A 16,864-nucleotide genomic window follows, 5' to 3' on the forward strand; every position below is an offset into this window, starting at 1 on the left:
ATCATTAGCCAGAGAAGGAGGAGCCGGAGGAAAGTGGAGCAAGTCTTTAAGTAGCTTTTGAGTAGGAGGAGGATGTGTGAGAACAGCAACATCCCTCCTCCTTTCTCTTTACCCATCCAAGAGATTACAGCATGCCTTTAAATAGCTGACACCCAGAACAACAAAGCTAGCTCTAAGTCAGGAAGGAGAAAAGCTAAAAAGGTATGCAGTTTCTAAAAGAAAAAAAAAAGTCAATGAATAGGTTTATTGGCACATGAGTTGAGAATTTAATAGAAAGAAGAAACATGGGGTACAAATTAAACAATTTCTCACCAAAAAATAAAACATGTAGCCTTTAATTTCTAAATTAAAAGTCTACAGTACATGGAAGGTATCCACAGTTCTTTTCAAGGAGGAGCTAAATTACCAGGTCATCATGAGGCTCACCAGATGGGGTTTAGGTTAGGAGTGTTGTTAGGTGAACAATAAGACAAATCTAACCTTTAAAAAACAAAAAAGGCTTCTGGGTTTCCTCCTGCTGAAAATCACCTATGCTAACTTGCTTCTCCCCTCACTCTCGCACCCTGACAGCAGCAGCGTTTGTGCTGAGGCAAGCTTCGCCAACCAACGTCCAAGCAATTAGAGGCTGTTGGGGCAGTTAGTCTGGGTGGAGAACCTAAACGTCGTAAATTCCAGCTCCCAAGTGTTGGGATTATTTTAACTTCAACATCTCTCCAATGGAAAACGTGAGCACCAACCCCGGTGTTGAGAAGACTGAGTCCCCAGAACCATATCATCTCCTGTTTGAATCAGGCTCTCAATTGCATGTGATTTGTCAGCATGAACTAAACATATTCCAACTTGAACAAAAATACTACCTCTACTTTACACAGGAAGTAATCCGCACACACTGTAGTTCTAATTTAGAGAAAAAACGGCCATCATCTTCCAACTGCTTTCAATAAATGAAAAGTCTGAATCTAGTGGAAAGTTTTCTGTCCTTTTCATATTGTAGGGATGTCTGTAGTAGCAAAATGTGGCACTTGTTTTAGGCCAGCCAACAAGCATGTGCTCACACTTACCATGTGTCAGGCGTTACAATATCAAATACTTCATTGATAAACCTCCAGAGGCACAGAGCGTCCTCTAATTCAGCACACTGCACAACCGGTGGTGTCAGAGTTGAGTCAGTGGACTTGAACCCTATTTTTCCCTGGCTGTCCCTGTATCTCTTCCTCAGCATGAAATTTAATATTGAGCCATACATAAATTATATCCTCATCTTACATGGTGACACCCTCTTAGCTTGGGGCAAGTTGCTCTCATAGCTGCTTCAAGTCTCCATTTTCTTATCTTTGAAATGAGGTTAATAACACCTACTTCTTGGGGAGATGGGCGAAATAATTAGCCCTGAAATGCTTTGAAGATGAAAATGCCCCATTACTTTTTATGTTCATTGTTTGGCAAAAGATGCTAAATTTCCCATTTGCCTTGGCATGTTCTTGTCATCTGTGCCTCCTAAACTTGTATGCTTGGTTTTTTGGATATTGTAATAAAAAAGGCATTACGAAAAAAAAATTAGGCCTCTTTGATATCAATCTTCAACCTACTTTTCCAAGGTCTTTGTGTTCCAGGATTTGATAAGCAAACTAGTGTTTACCTATGGATACCAGTCATGACTTCACAGGGAGGTATCATTAGCCAGAGAAGGAGGAGCCGGAGGAAAGTGGAGCAAGTCTTTAAGTAGCTTTTGAGTAGGAGGAGGATGTGTGAGAACAGCAACATCCCTCCTCCTTTCTCTTTACCCATCCAAGAGATTACAGCATGCCTTTAAATAGCTGACACCCAGAACAAAAAAGCTAGCTCTAAGTCAGGAAGGAGAAAAGCTAAAAAGGTATGCAGTTTCTAAAAGAAAAAAAAAAGTCAATGAATAGGTTTATTGGCACATGAGTTGAGAATTTAATAGAAAGAAGAAACATGGGGTACAAATTAAACAATTTCTCACCAAAAAATAAAACATGTAGCCTTTAATTTCTAAATTAAAAGTCTACAGTACATGGAAGGTATCCACAGTTCTTTTCAAGGAGGAGCTAAATTACCAGGTCATCATGAGGCTCACCAGATGGGGTTTAGGTTAGGAGTGTTGTTAGGTGAACAATAAGACAAATCTAACCTTTAAAAAACAAAAAAGGCTTCTGGGTTTCCTCCTGCTGAAAATCACCTATGCTAACTTGCTTCTCCCCTCACTCTCGCACCCTGACAGCAGCAGCGTTTGTGCTGAGGCAAGCTTCGCCAACCAACGTCCAAGCAATTAGAGGCTGTTGGGGCAGTTAGTCTGGGTGGAGAACCTAAACTTCGTAAATTCCAGCTCCCAAGTGTTGGGATTATTTTAACTTCAACATCTCTCCAATGGAAAACGCGAGCACCAACCCCGGTGTTGAGAAGACTGAGTCCCCAGAACCATATCATCTCCTGTTTGAATCAGGCTCTCAATTGCATGTGATTTGTCAGCATGAACTAAACATATTCCAACTTGAACAAAAATACTACCTCTACTTTACACAGGAAGTAATCCGCACACACTGTAGTTCTAATTTAGAGAAAAAACGGCCATCATCTTCCAACTGCTTTCAATAAATGAAAAGTCTGAATCTAGTGGAAAGTTTTCTGTCCTTTTCATATTGTAGGGATGTCTGTAGTAGCAAAATGTGGCACTTGTTTTAGGCCAGCCAACAAGCATGTGCTCACACTTACCATGTGTCAGGCGTTACAATATCAAATACTTCATTGATAAACCTCCAGAGGCACAGAGCGTCCTCTAATTCAGCACACTGCACAACCGGTGGTGTCAGAGTTGAGTCAGTGGACTTGAACCCTATTTTTCCCTGGCTGTCCCTGTATCTCTTCCTCAGCATGAAATTTAATATTGAGCCATACATAAATTATATCCTCATCTTACATGGTGACACCCTCTTAGCTTGGGGCAAGTTGCTCTCATAGCTGCTTCAAGTCTCCATTTTCTTATCTTTGAAATGAGGTTAATAACACCTACTTCTTGGGGAGATGGGCGAAATAATTAGCCCTGAAATGCTTTGAAGATGAAAATGCCCCATTACTTTTTATGTTCATTGTTTGGCAAAAGATGCTAAATTTCCCATTTGCCTTGGCATGTTCTTCAGGAAAACCAAAGATGAGACTGTACTAAGAGAGTTTGTATGGTTAATTCTTAGCAAATGAGCCAACATCGTCTATAGTTGCAATCTTCTCCTCTCATAACCAACTTACTGTTTTGAAAATGAATGTCAAAGGGAAAGAAGCCAACATTAATTGTTCTCTTTCCTATGAAAATCTCAGATAACCAAATAGTTCATAACAGTTTTCTCTGTATAGATGTATTCTGGCTACTACGCAAAGAAGAAATGATGGGACTAGAACACCATTTTACAACCCCTAATAAATGAACTCATCTGGGCTCTGATCATCAATGGCTGATACCATCACAAAAAGAGACACAATCGGGCATTGTGTACTTTTTTGATGGAAGTTTTACAGCATCACCTTTGATGTAGTCTAACCAAAAAAAAAAATCAGACCTGAATATAATAAAGCTTGGAGATTTAATTACAAATTTCAGGAAGTATAAGGAATAAGAGAACTTTAAATTATACCATAGAGATTTGGTCAGCAAAATCCAGAATACAAAAACCTCTACAGGCATATGACCTATTTTCTTCAACAATTAACCTGCAGAAACCAAAAGAGTTCCAGGGAGAATCTATAAATTCAATGACATTTATGAGATATCAAATGATTCCAATTATAGGGATCATGCTTTACACACATTATAAATAAAAATAATGATGACAAAATCAAGGAGATTTGAACACTAAATTTTGATGATATTAAGAAACTAATGTAATTTTTTCAGGTGTGATTCTAATATCAGGGTTACAATTTTTTAAATCCTCCTCAATTAGAGATATCTACTAATATTTTTACAGGTAAAATGACTGTTTATTATGCTGTAACCGGTTTGGCTCAGTGGATAGAGCGTCGACCTGCAGACTGAAAGGTCCCAGGTTCGATTCCGGTCAAGGGCATGTACCTTGGTTGCGGGCACATCCCCAGTGGGGGGTGTGCAGGATACTGGAAATATATAAAAGTTTAAAAAGAGAGATAACTTAAAAATTTAAAAGAGGAGGAAGTATATAATCTTTTGATACAAGAAGTCAGGGAGGCTGCTAGATATAATGAATTAATTTTGAAGACAGACCATATACAGTATTTGACCCCCTATACCTTTTTCTATCTCCCTCCACCCACCCACCCCCTTCCCCTCTGGTAATTATCATATTGTCCAGCTTGGGTTTAAAGACTAGCTTCACACTTCTTAGATATGTGAGCTTGGGCCAACTGTTTAGCCTCTCAATGCCTCGGTTTTCTCATCTGTAAGATAGGAATGATAGTAGTACCTATCTCAGGGCTGTTGCAAAAATGAAATGAATTAATACAAGTAAAGTGCTCAAACTTAGCTTATCATATTGTATATGCATGATGAAAGTTGTCATCATTATTTACAGGTTTCAAAAGCAAATCAGCCCTGGCCAGTTGCTCAGTGGTTAGAGTATTGGCCCTCGAACTGAAGGCTCCCAGGTTCAATTCCCAGTCAAGGGCATGTTCCTAGGCTGCAGGTTTGATCCTTGGCCCCACTCAGGGATCATGCAGGAGGCAACCAATCAATGTGTCTCTCTCACATCTCTCTCTGTCTCTCATTCCTTCCCACCACTCCTTCCTTCCTTCCACTCTCTCTAAAGATCAATAGAAAAAATATCCTCAGGTGAGGATTTTTAAAAAAAAAAAGCAAATCGGTTGATGTTCAACATCATTGATTATCAAATATAAATCTATAGGATTTCTAAACTTAAAACAACTGGGCACATTAATGTTGACCAGAATGTAGAGGAACTGACCCTCTCAGACATTGCTCATGGGAAGTAAAATGGAATAGTTACTTTGGAAAGCAATTTGGCCATTTCTTATAAAGAAAAATATACACTCAGCATGTGATCCAGAAATTGTACCCAAGAGAAATGAAAACATATATCCACACAAAGGCTTGTACAAAAATCTTCATAACAGCTTTGTTTATAATAGCAAAAAATAAAAGGAAACAACCCAAATGTCCAGCAATAGATAAGTAAACAAATTTTAGAATATCCATGCAAAGGAATACTACTAGCAATTTATTTTTTTATTATTATTTATCTTTATTATTGAAAGTATTACAGATGTTAAGCAACTATTTAGTGGACAATGAAAATGTGCAGCAACATGGATGAAACTCAAAACATACTGAGCTAGATACAAAGGTGTACATATTGCAGTGTTTCATTTGCACAAAACTACACAAAAGATAAATCAAATCTATAATGACAGAGATCAAGGGTTGCCTGGAACCAAGAGTTGGGGATTGACTAGGAAGAAGCAAAGGGAGCCTTTTGGGGTGATGGAAATATTCCATATATTTATTGAATACATGAGAGTGTGCATTTGTCAAAACTTATACAATTAAAGCTTAAAACTTCACTTAGAGTAAATTTTATTATATGTACACTAGAGGTCTGGTGCATGACATTCGTGCACTTAGGAGCGGGGATCCCTCAGCCCAGCCTGTGCCCGTTAGCAGTCCGGGAGCCCTCAGGGGATGTCCAACTGACAGCTTAGTCCCGCTCCTGGTGAGCCACAGCCAGACATCCTTAACACTCCCGCCGCTGCGCTCGCCAGCCATCAGCCCAGCTTCTGGCTGAACAGCACTCCCCCTATGGGAACGCACTGACCACCAGGGGGCAGCTGCTGCATTAAGCGTCTGCCCCCAGTGGTAAGTGCATGTCATAGCTACTGGTCATTCTTCCATTCAGTCAATTTGCATATTACCCTTTTATTATATAGGATTATACTTCAATTAAGTGAATTTATAAAAATTCAATCAGCTAACTCAATGGATGTGTGATTCTGTATTGGATCCTGAACCAGAAAAAAAGAAGGGGGGAAGGAAGGAAGGAAGGAAGGAAGGAAGGAAGGAAGGAAGGAAGGAAGGAAAGGAAGGAAGAAAGGAAGGAAAACAATTTTCTTCTTTAGCTCTATCAGACATTATTAAGTCATTGGGACAACTGGAAAAAATTGAAAAGAGGTCTGTGGATTCAATAACAGTATTATAACAGTGGTGATTCCATGATTTTTATATTTGTACTATGAATATGTAAGAAAATGCCCTTGTTTTGAGAAAATGCATGTTGAAATATTAAGAGATAATGAGGCAGCATGTCTGTAATTATTCTGAAGTGGTAGAGAGAAAGAGAGAGAGCAATCAGATAAAATGGTAACATTTGAAGAATTTGGGTAAAGAATACAATGGAATTATTTGTCTTATTATTATAATTTTTCTGTAAGTCTGAAAAGTTAAGAAAAAAACAACCAACTTGAGCAACTTTAGAGTAGGTAGAATTTTAAAACTTTAGTTGTGACCAGTAATGCAGTTGTATTGGGAACATCAAATCAAATGTGTTAAACCTGAGAATATAGAATATCCAAACCTGATAATATAAAATTTAAATATAGAATAGTCAAATAAGCAGAACTCCATAATTTCTAGAAAGACTTAAGGGGTTCCACCTAGGCAAGAAAAAACCAGGAAGGTCTAGTGATCAGAGTCTGAAGAACTTCAATGAACAAAAGTGGGCGTGACAAACTCAGAGGTTGGTCATTTCCATTCAAAGTCTACCTCTGAAGGAATCCAGCTTCCTTCTCCAACCCCCCATCTCTGATCTTCTTACCCCACAGAAATGTTGAAGGGAAGCTCTGGAGCCTGACTGTGATTATACGGACGACAGTAACCAAAGCATTGTAATTTTAGGCAGGTCAAGATATCCACTATTTATAGACTATTTCTGTTTTCTCTTCATTTTCTTATATTTCCAAATGTACTTCAATTAACATAGATAGTTTTGTAATTTTTAAGACCCCATTGTACAAGTGACAAGAAGGGAAACCAACACTTTTGCCTTTCAAGAGCTATTCTAGATAAAAACTTCTGTATTATAATAATTAATTATGATTTTGATAAAAATAATACCTAAATGTGTTATGAAAAATTTTTAAATCATGTAAAGCTAGAACACAGGCCTACAGTAATCATTTATGCAGGTGGAAATAAGTTTTTTCAGAATTCTCTGAGACAAATACAAAATGATTCTATATTGAATTAGACGCAAACGTGAAACAAAATCTAGGTCTCATCTTTTACAGTGCTACGGTTAGAATGTCAAACAGATGTGAAACAATGATGTCATAAATCAATTGTAAGCACATGTAAGAGAGGAGTAGGCAACTGTAGGTGATTACTCGAAGATTCTCAGTATCTCTTCTGATCTAGAACATGTTTGGCAACACCCAAAAATCTCCTTTGTGTAAGCTGTGATTTTAACCTAAGGGGTGTGGTGCCTTTGGATAATCTTAACTATAGCCAAAATGTACAGCAATTTTTAGCACTAGAAAATATTCAAGTGTGAAAGAAAATCCTAGAATGATGAAGAACATTGTACGTATCAGAATGTCACGCACAGAAAACTTTGAGTTAACCAGTTGCTATGGACTGAATATAAATGTCCCCCTCCCTCAATGTGTATGTTGCCCAATGGGATGCTATTAGGAGGTGGGGACTTTGGGAGGTGCTTAGGTCATGAGTGTGGAACCCTCATGAATAGAATGACTGCTTTATAAAAGAGATCCCACAGAACTCCCTAGCCTCTTCCACTATGTGAAGACACAGTCAAAAGACAGCCATTTATAAACCAGAAAGCAGGCCCTCGCCAGACACTGAATCTGCAGGTGCCTTGATCTTGAGCTTCCAGACTCCAGAACAGTGAAAATTAACTTTTTGTTATTTATAAGCCTTAAAATCTGATGAAATTCACCTTACTAGATTTTGAACTTGTTTGGAACCCATCACCTTTTCTTCTTTCCTTTTTCTTCCTTTTGGAATGAGAATGTCTATCCTATGCTTATTCATTATATTTTGGAAAGCACATAACTCATCTTATTTCACAGACACAGCTGGAGATAAATTTTATCTCAGGATGAATCATACCTTAAATCTCAGCATATCTGCTTTAGAAGATTATTTATTTATTTATTTATTTATTTATTTATTTTAAAATATATTTTTTTATTTATTTTTAAATATATTTTTATTGATTTCAGAGAGGACTGGGGATAAGCCTGCAACCCAGGCATATGCCCTGACCAGGAATCCAACCATGACCTCCTGGTTCATAGGTTGATGCTCAACCACTGAGTCACCTCTGTCGGGCTGTTTTAGATAATATTTAGGTGGAACTTTGGACTTTAGAGTTGAGGCTAGAACAAGTTAAGATTTTTTGGAGCTATGGGGATGGAATGAATATAATTTGCATGCATGAATAACATGAATTTTGAGGGACTAGGAGAAGAATAACATGGACTGAATGTTTGTGATTCCCCCAAATTCATATGTGAAAGCTCTCTCTCTCTTTTCTCTCTCTCTCTCTCTTTTTCTGACACAGCAAAAAGGCATCTGCCTAAAAGCCAGGAAGAGAACTTTTACCAGGAACCAAATTGATTAGCACCTTATCTTAGATTTTCCAGCCTCCAGAACTGTGAGATACACATTTCTGTTGCATAAATCACCCACTCTATAATAATTTGTTATAGCAGCCCAAGCTGACTAATACAGGTACTAAGACAATTCAGTGGAAGAAAAAAAATGGTGCTGGGAAAGCTAAATATCCACATGCAAAAGAATAAACTTGAACCCCCACCTCACACCATATACAAAAATTAACTCAAGATGACTCATTGACCTATATATTAGAGTATTAAACTCTTAGGAGAAAGCATAGGAGTAAGTCTTTGTGACCTTGGATTAAACAATGGTTTCTTAGAAATGAATTCAAAGCACAAGCAACAACAACAATAAAAAAATAGATAAATTAGACTTTATCACAATTAAAACTTTTATGATGCAAAAGACAAGAAAGTGAAAAGACAAAAATATGTATATTTACTCCACAGAATGAGTATGTATATTTACTCCACAGAATGAGAGTAAACATTTGTGAATCAAAAAAGGACTTGGATCCAGAATATATAAAGAATTCTTATTGCTCAATAATAAAAATCAAATGATCCATTTTAAATGGGTTAAGGATTTGAATAGATGTCTTTCCAAGGAAGGTATACTAACAGTCAATAAACATATAGAAAAATGCTCAACATTATTAGGGAAATGCAAATAAAAACCACCAGATCCTACTTCACACCCACTAAAATGGAAGTAATTTAAAAAGACAGACAATAACAAGTGTTGAAGATGTAGAGAAATCAGAACCCTTGTGCATTTCTGGTTGGAATGTAAAATGCTACAGCTGCTTTGGAAAACAGTCTGGCAGTTCTTCAAATGATAAACACATGGCCCAGTAATTTTACCCCTCAGCATATGTCCTCCAAAATGAAAACATATGTGTACATGAATGTCCATGGCAGCATTATTCATAATAGCAAAAAATGAAAACAACTCAAATGTCCATTAGTTGATGAATAGATGAATAAAAATGCAGTATAGTCATACAATGGATATTATTTATCCATAAAAAGAAATACAGTACTGATACATGCCACAACATGGATGAACCTTGAAAACATTATGCTCAGTGAAAGAAGCCAGACACAAAGGATCATATATAGTATGATTCTATGTATATGAATGCCCAGAAAAAGCAAATCTGTAGAGGCAGAATACAGATTAGTGGTTTCCTGGGAAGGGGAGAGGGGAGTTTATGGGGAGTGACAGTTAATAGGTACAGGGTTTATTTTAGGGGTAATGAAAGTGTCTAAAATTGTGTTACTGGACGTACTAAAGGGGTCCGTGTAAATACCTTGGGGGATGATTTGTTTTGCAATTACACATTATACATAAGTAAGACTTCTCAGTAACATTCTAGTTATCATTCCTGAGTACTCCTAAAAAATCTAAAACCTAGAATATTAGTCCCTCTTTTAGACTCAAAGTCTACCTTCAAAATCAAAGTTTTTGTGTTGAGAAAAATGCACCTAATCAAACCTTATAGATGCAGAAAATCTATGAGATTCCTATATTTAGTTGAAGAGAGCCCCTCCCTTAACACATGAGTTAATAGAGGAATGGGTGGAGCAGTTAATGGCAGTGTCCAAACAGCCCCAGGCTACTGGGAGCTCTCGGTGAGTTAGCAAGAATCTGCCAAAGTCTAGGCCAGGCCCATTAGTCTGGCAGCCTGTGACCTCACAGGGAGGTAGAGAAGACAGATCACTGCTGTGGCCACGCCCCTCCATTGAACACATTTTGTCTCAGGATGAATCATATCCCAAATCTCACCAAATCTGTTTTAGAGATATTTATTTATTTATTGTGTCAGATCAGACGTGAAACATTGCAAATGAAGGGATGAGAGATTAAGTATTCCCTTTCCATTTTTATATGTGAATTAATGGTCCACTCAGATTCAAAACAGCTATTAAACTGAGAGGAACAAGAGACAGCCCTGTTTTGGAGGAATTAATCAACTTTTGTGGAAGGGGTCTACGGTCATAGTAAGTGGAATCACTGGTATATATGAGGTAAATGAGACTTCATTCTTTTTCTCATGACCAAGACTCCTGTAAGTCAGAAACTGACAAGGTTATGTTCGATTGGCTCAGCCTTCATCCCATTACCTGTATATGACCTATCTAAGCTTATAAAATATTATAAATGTCTTATATAAAAACATTCTAATCATCAGTTCATTTGAATTCCAAAATTGTATCCAAGTTGTTTTTATTTTTTCCATAGCAATTATCTGTGGAAGGAGACAGCAAGATATATTAGGTCTTTGGCCCCAGAATCTAATGCTGGTTCCAACATTCATAAAACATATGTCCTCAGATTAATTGTACAACTTTTCTGAGCCTCAGTTTCTTAATCTATAAAATGGGGAAAATTATACCAAACTCATAGAATTGGTGTGAGGCTTAAATGAACACCTTAAATTGTAAGTAAACCCCACTGCCCATGTGTGCAACCAAATGCCAACTTCGCCCTAGACAGTCAATTGTCTACCAAGGATTCTCCTCGCTCAAGCTACATGTCAGAGTTGCCTGGGAGCAGTTAACAAAGACAGTTCCCAAGCTCTACCCTCCGAAATTCAATTGTAATGGATCTGGGGTGGGACCCAGGCATCAGTATTTTTTAAATGCTCCAGGGCAATTCTACATAGCAACCAGGGTTGAGAATCACTGCATAGGTGTGTTCCCCAATTGTGATCTAGGAATCAGTTTCAACAGAATCACCAATGTTGATTGTAAAATGAGAATTCTAGGGCAGGGCCCCACCCTATTCCTATTGGGCCAGAATTTCTGGGAGGAGCCCCAAAATCTCCATTTTTTAACACCTTTCCCAGATAATTAGAATGTATACTAAAATTCAAGACCAAGAGAGGGGGGTGTAACTAATGCTTCCTGAATCTGGTTGAAAAGACAGTTATCTGAGCCCCACCTCCAGAAAAGATTATCTTTTTTTATATTTCTTTGAGAGTCTGAAGTTTGCAGCTCACTCATCTAGACTTCCACCAAGTCTATCATTCAGATGTAAATGTATGATAGATGATCCAAAATTTGTATTTAGGATGACATTCCTAAACCAATTTAACTATCACATTTCAACATGAAAGATTATGTAGGAGTCACAGATACCTATTCAATTAGGAAGGAATGTGAATTAGTAATATGTTGGGATTCCCCACCTTTCCTCATCTCTTTTGAACTTCTTCCAATCTCTAGCTCAAGGAGAGAAAAGACCTAAATATGTTATATTTATGCAAGAATAATATATTCATTAATATAGCCATTAAAATTATATCTATATATATAAAAAGCCAGTGTCCCTGACTACCAGGATGGCCAAACAACCAGTCACCATAAGGTGCATTGAGCACCTCTTGGTCCCTCCCCCCGCCCACTCCATTCCCCGCTCCCGGGGCAGCTCACTTGGAATATTTCATTTCCCCTCTCTTCACCAGTGAGGTAATGCCAATAAGTATTATTAGATCAGGCAAGTTCTTTTGGTAGCAAGTGACAGAAAAACAAATTTGCCTAAAACTAAATGAAAAATGGGACAGTATAAGCCCATTTAATGAAGTGGTGGGCAGGGCTGGAATGGACTAGGATTTAAGCCCTTCAGAACTTTCACTCATGCAGCTCATCTCTGCTCTCACTGCCTGTTGGCCTCACCTCCTGCTGCAGGCGGGCTTTCTCCAGGCAGAGGGGACACAGGCCCCAGCCGCTTCAGCCACATGTACTAATATGTCATCACCAGAGAACACGGGCTCTTTCCTGCCAACTCCACTCAGGAAACCCCTAGGGAAGTGTCCTGGTTGTCCTGGCCCAGGGCACAAGTTCATCTCCAGACCAAACTCAGTCTGATATCAACAGAATATATCCTGACAGATCTTTGAATCCAAGTAGTTCATTGCAAAGGGGAACACCCTTCAAATGACCTTTTATCGACCTTAGAGCAGTTCTCATTTTAATGATTAAGCAATAATTACTTTAATATCAGTAATAAGTCCAATATCTCCAATGATTTTTTTTAAATTAATCCTCACCTGGGGATATTTTTCCCATTGTTTTTCAGAGAGAGTGGAAGGAAGGGAGGAAGAGAGGGGGGAGGGAGAGAGAGAGAACCAATCTTTACATTGATTGGTTGACCCTACCCCCCTCTCCTCCAGGGCCAGGGATCAAACCTGCAAGCCAGGTACATGCCCTTGATTGGTAATCAAACCCTCGATCCTTCAGTGGGGAGCTAATGCTCTGACCATTGAGCTTGCCAGCCAGGGATTCATTGATTTTGACTTCATTAACTTGAAATGCATTCTCATGCATACATAGTACTGTGATTTGTATTTGCTTAAAAGTTCAAAATAACAGTTTTTATATATATCTACAATAATAAAAGCATAATATGCAAATCGACCGAACGGCTGAACAGCAGCACAACCATCTGGACAACCTTCCGGGCAAAGCCAGGGCTGCGAAGGCCTACTCTTGTATGAATTACTTGCATTGGGCCTCTAGTTAATATATAATATAGAACTAAAAATCATACCTTTCAAATAATTGACTAATAACCATAAGCATTTTAGTTTATTATATATAACTAGAGGTCGGATGCATGAAATTCATGCAAGGGGTTAGGCCCTCACAGCCCCAGCTGCCTCGGCCCTTGCAGCCCCGGCTTCATCCAGAAGGTCATCCAGAAGGTCGTCTGGATGGTCATTCCGCTGTTCGGCCATTTGGTCGATTTGCATATTACACTTTTATTATTATAGATATTTTAAAAATAATATATTATGTTTCAAGTATTCCATAATTCAGAATTTTTCCTATACAAATTCAAATTTTTCCTAATATTAAACCATTCTCAAATATCCAGGGTCTACTCTTCTCTTGCCCATGCCTTCCTTCCTCTCTCTCACCTCTGTTAAACCTACCCCTCTACTGCTCCCATAAAATATCTAGCAGAACTCATTTCCTCACAAGAAAAGATATGTGGCTTTAGGGTGTGAATGTGATTGGGTAGGTTCTCTGCCCAAGGTCTGGGCACAGTTCCAGGGGGTTTGTTCTAGCAGAGGAACGCCCGAACAGGCCCCTACAAGACAGTCACCAGATTCCAGTTTCTAGAAATGAGTGTATTTCTGTTACACACTCGAAAAGAACGCTTCATCAGGGTGTGGGGCAAGCCCTGTCTTTACCAAATCTTGGCTCAACACAGTGAACTCACTTTGAGGAAGGTCAGGGAAAGAATTTTGGGGAACAGTTAAAAAAAAACACACATTTTAGGCTCTCAGTCACCCAGGAATGGGCTCCTGAACTGAAATTTTGAGAAATGAATGCTGAGTACACCAACCCATCACATTCCCTCAGCCTTAGGGGTGGATTTTTATGTGTGGTAGGAAATCACACACCTATGTATCTGAAGAAACCAGAAACAGAGCAAACTGCTTCCATGGGGACCTGTTCTAACTTCCTGTCATCCCTCTGGAGTTCACTGCCAAAGAGTGCCATTGTCACTGCCTCACTCAGACAGCACATTTTTTAAAAATATTTTATTGATTTTTTACAGAGAGGAAGGGAGAGGAATAGAGAGGTAGAAACATCGATGAGAGAGAAACATCGATCAGCTGCCTCCTGCGCATACATCCCCTACTGGGAATGTTCCCGCAACCAAGGTACATGCCCTTGACCGGAATCGAACCTGGGACCCTTCAGTCCACAGGCCGATGCTCTATCCACTGAGCCAAACCGGTTAGGGCTCAGTCAGCACATTTTGAAAAGACACTCAACTTGACCCACTCAGACACCCTGGGTGTGTTGGAAGGAGGGAGGAGAGTAATATTTATATAAGCTATCACATGCTTTTAATTTATTGCATTTTCAAATGTCTAGGCATTTACTCAAGGTCAAAAAATATGTTTTAATGCCTAAGAAATAAAATAAGCAATCTTGTTTCCAATCACAACAAATAAATTAAAAAGATAATATGAGGTTTTTTTATAACCATGGTATGAATGTAGGTTAAGGTCTGTCTCCTCTGAATTCCTCCCCTCTGCTACCATGACACTCCCCTGACTCAATTCCCCTCAATTCCAATACCCACCTTCACTCATTCCTGGTGCAAACCTGTGATCCTACTTCCTTCCAGGCCCGCTTCTCTGCCCTGATGAGGTTCTGTGCCCCTGATTCCCACATCACCCTCATCCACCACCATCCACACCGGGCCACTTTAGATCCTGTTCTCTTTGGAACATAGAGGGTGTCCTACGAGATGTTGCAGGTGACTCCCACCCGCCATATATTTCCCTCATTAACACTTCCTACCAGCCCCAGCATGACCAGAATTAGTGAACAAACATGTTGAAGAGTAAAGCAGAAAGACTGAGAAAGGAGGAGTGTTCGCGCAGACCTGGCTCCCCTAGACCCCAATCCCACTCCAGTGAAATAACAGATCCTCTCCTTTGGGATGGAAAGGAAGTGGGAGCCACACAATCTGCCTGTCCCTTGGCAAATCTGGGAGGAGGTGAAATGAGAAGTAAGAGCACATGATAAAGCTGCCTTATAAGTTTCCAAATTCAAAATCAGTCAGGGCCTGAGCCTCAAGTTTGGAGGAGACTCAGGAAGACAGCAAGGCCCACACACAGGTTCTCCCCAGGGTTATCAGGTTGGGGCAACCCTACAGGGGGAATAGCAATCTGAGAACGTGTAGGCACTGGGACGGGGGAGAGGAGGGCGTCAGAACGTGCTGCCACCACCTCCTCCCAGGGGACTCATGTGGCAGGGATGCAAAACCATCACCTCCTAACATCTCTCCTGGGAAAGGAATAGCGCCCAGAATAATAACCCTGAACATGACTGAGTTTGTTCTGAGTGTGACTAAGTTTTAAATTAGTTACACCCTCTCCAGATTACTGAACATGGCTGAGTTGACTTAGAAATAACCAGACGGTTTGCTTTCTCCATATTAATACTAAACTCAGTTAACAAAAGAGATACATTTTGTATGTCCGATTTTTGAAAGTTTGTCACATGGCATGCCTGATTTGCCCTATATCGCCCAACATTTCCTTGTATGCCTGTTCAATCTCCATACATTTCATTTTATCTTTTTTCCCCCAATGACACCACACGCCTTCCAATCTTCTCCAGTGGAAGGTGAGTTCAGTCAGTTCTCCCTCATGGAAGACTGCTAGAACCTCTCCATTCCTGTCCCAAACATTCCTTCAGACTACTCATTGTACTTAAAATTGCTTATAATGATCTATTTTACTATTTATTTACTATTATTATTCAGTATTGTGATTATCTCACCAACTGGACTATAAAATCCATCTCTCTCTCTTTTTTTTAATTGACTTTGAGAGAGAGAGAGGAACGCAGAGAAAGAAACTGACGTGAGAGCAAGACATCAATCGGCTGCCTCCTGCACGCCCCCCACCAGGGATTGAGTCCACAACCTGACTAGGAATCAAACCAGTAACCTTTCAGTGCATGGGAAGACATCCAATCAACTGAGCCACACCGGCCAGGGCGATCCATCCTTTTACTGCATCCATCCTCAGGTGCCTGTCCTATAGTAGGCATTCAATAGAATCTGTAGATACTCTACAGGCAAACTTGCGCCTCACAAACTTCACAGATATATACGAGCTTCTCTGGAAGGCAAGGTTGAATCAAATCTAATCACTAACAATATCATGATCTAATCTTCATTGCAAATATAGTTATTTATAGCTGAAGTACACGGGTGGCCCATTCCACTCTGTCTCACAGGGCTTCCACTTGGGTGGGACATGCTCCTGCAAAGAAACCCCATCTCCATCTGTTGGTGTCTTACCTGATCTTCAAAGTCCAATTTAAAACTTGCAAAATTTTATATCTTATTCATAAAAAACTCAGTTCCAGCCTTAGCCGGTTTGGGTCAGTGGATAGTGCATCGGCCTGTGGACCAAAGGGTCCCAGGTTAAATTCCAGTCAAGGGCACGTAACTTGGTTGCAGGATCCTCCCCGGCCCAGGCCCTGTTAGGGGCATGTGCAAGAGGCAACCAATCAATGTGTTTCTCTCACATCAGTGTTTCTGTCTTTCCCTCTCTCTCCCACTCTCTCTAAAAGATCAATGGAAAAATATTCTCAGGTGAGGATTAACAAAACAAACAAACAAACAAAAATAAAACTCAGTTCCACTTGGGCTGGTTGCAGGCTCCTCTCCGGCCCAGGCCCTGTT

Source organism: Myotis brandtii, unplaced genomic scaffold (assembly GCF_000412655.1).
Source record: "Myotis brandtii unplaced genomic scaffold, ASM41265v1 scaffold69, whole genome shotgun sequence".
Classification (NCBI taxonomy): Eukaryota; Metazoa; Chordata; class Mammalia; order Chiroptera; family Vespertilionidae; genus Myotis; species Myotis brandtii.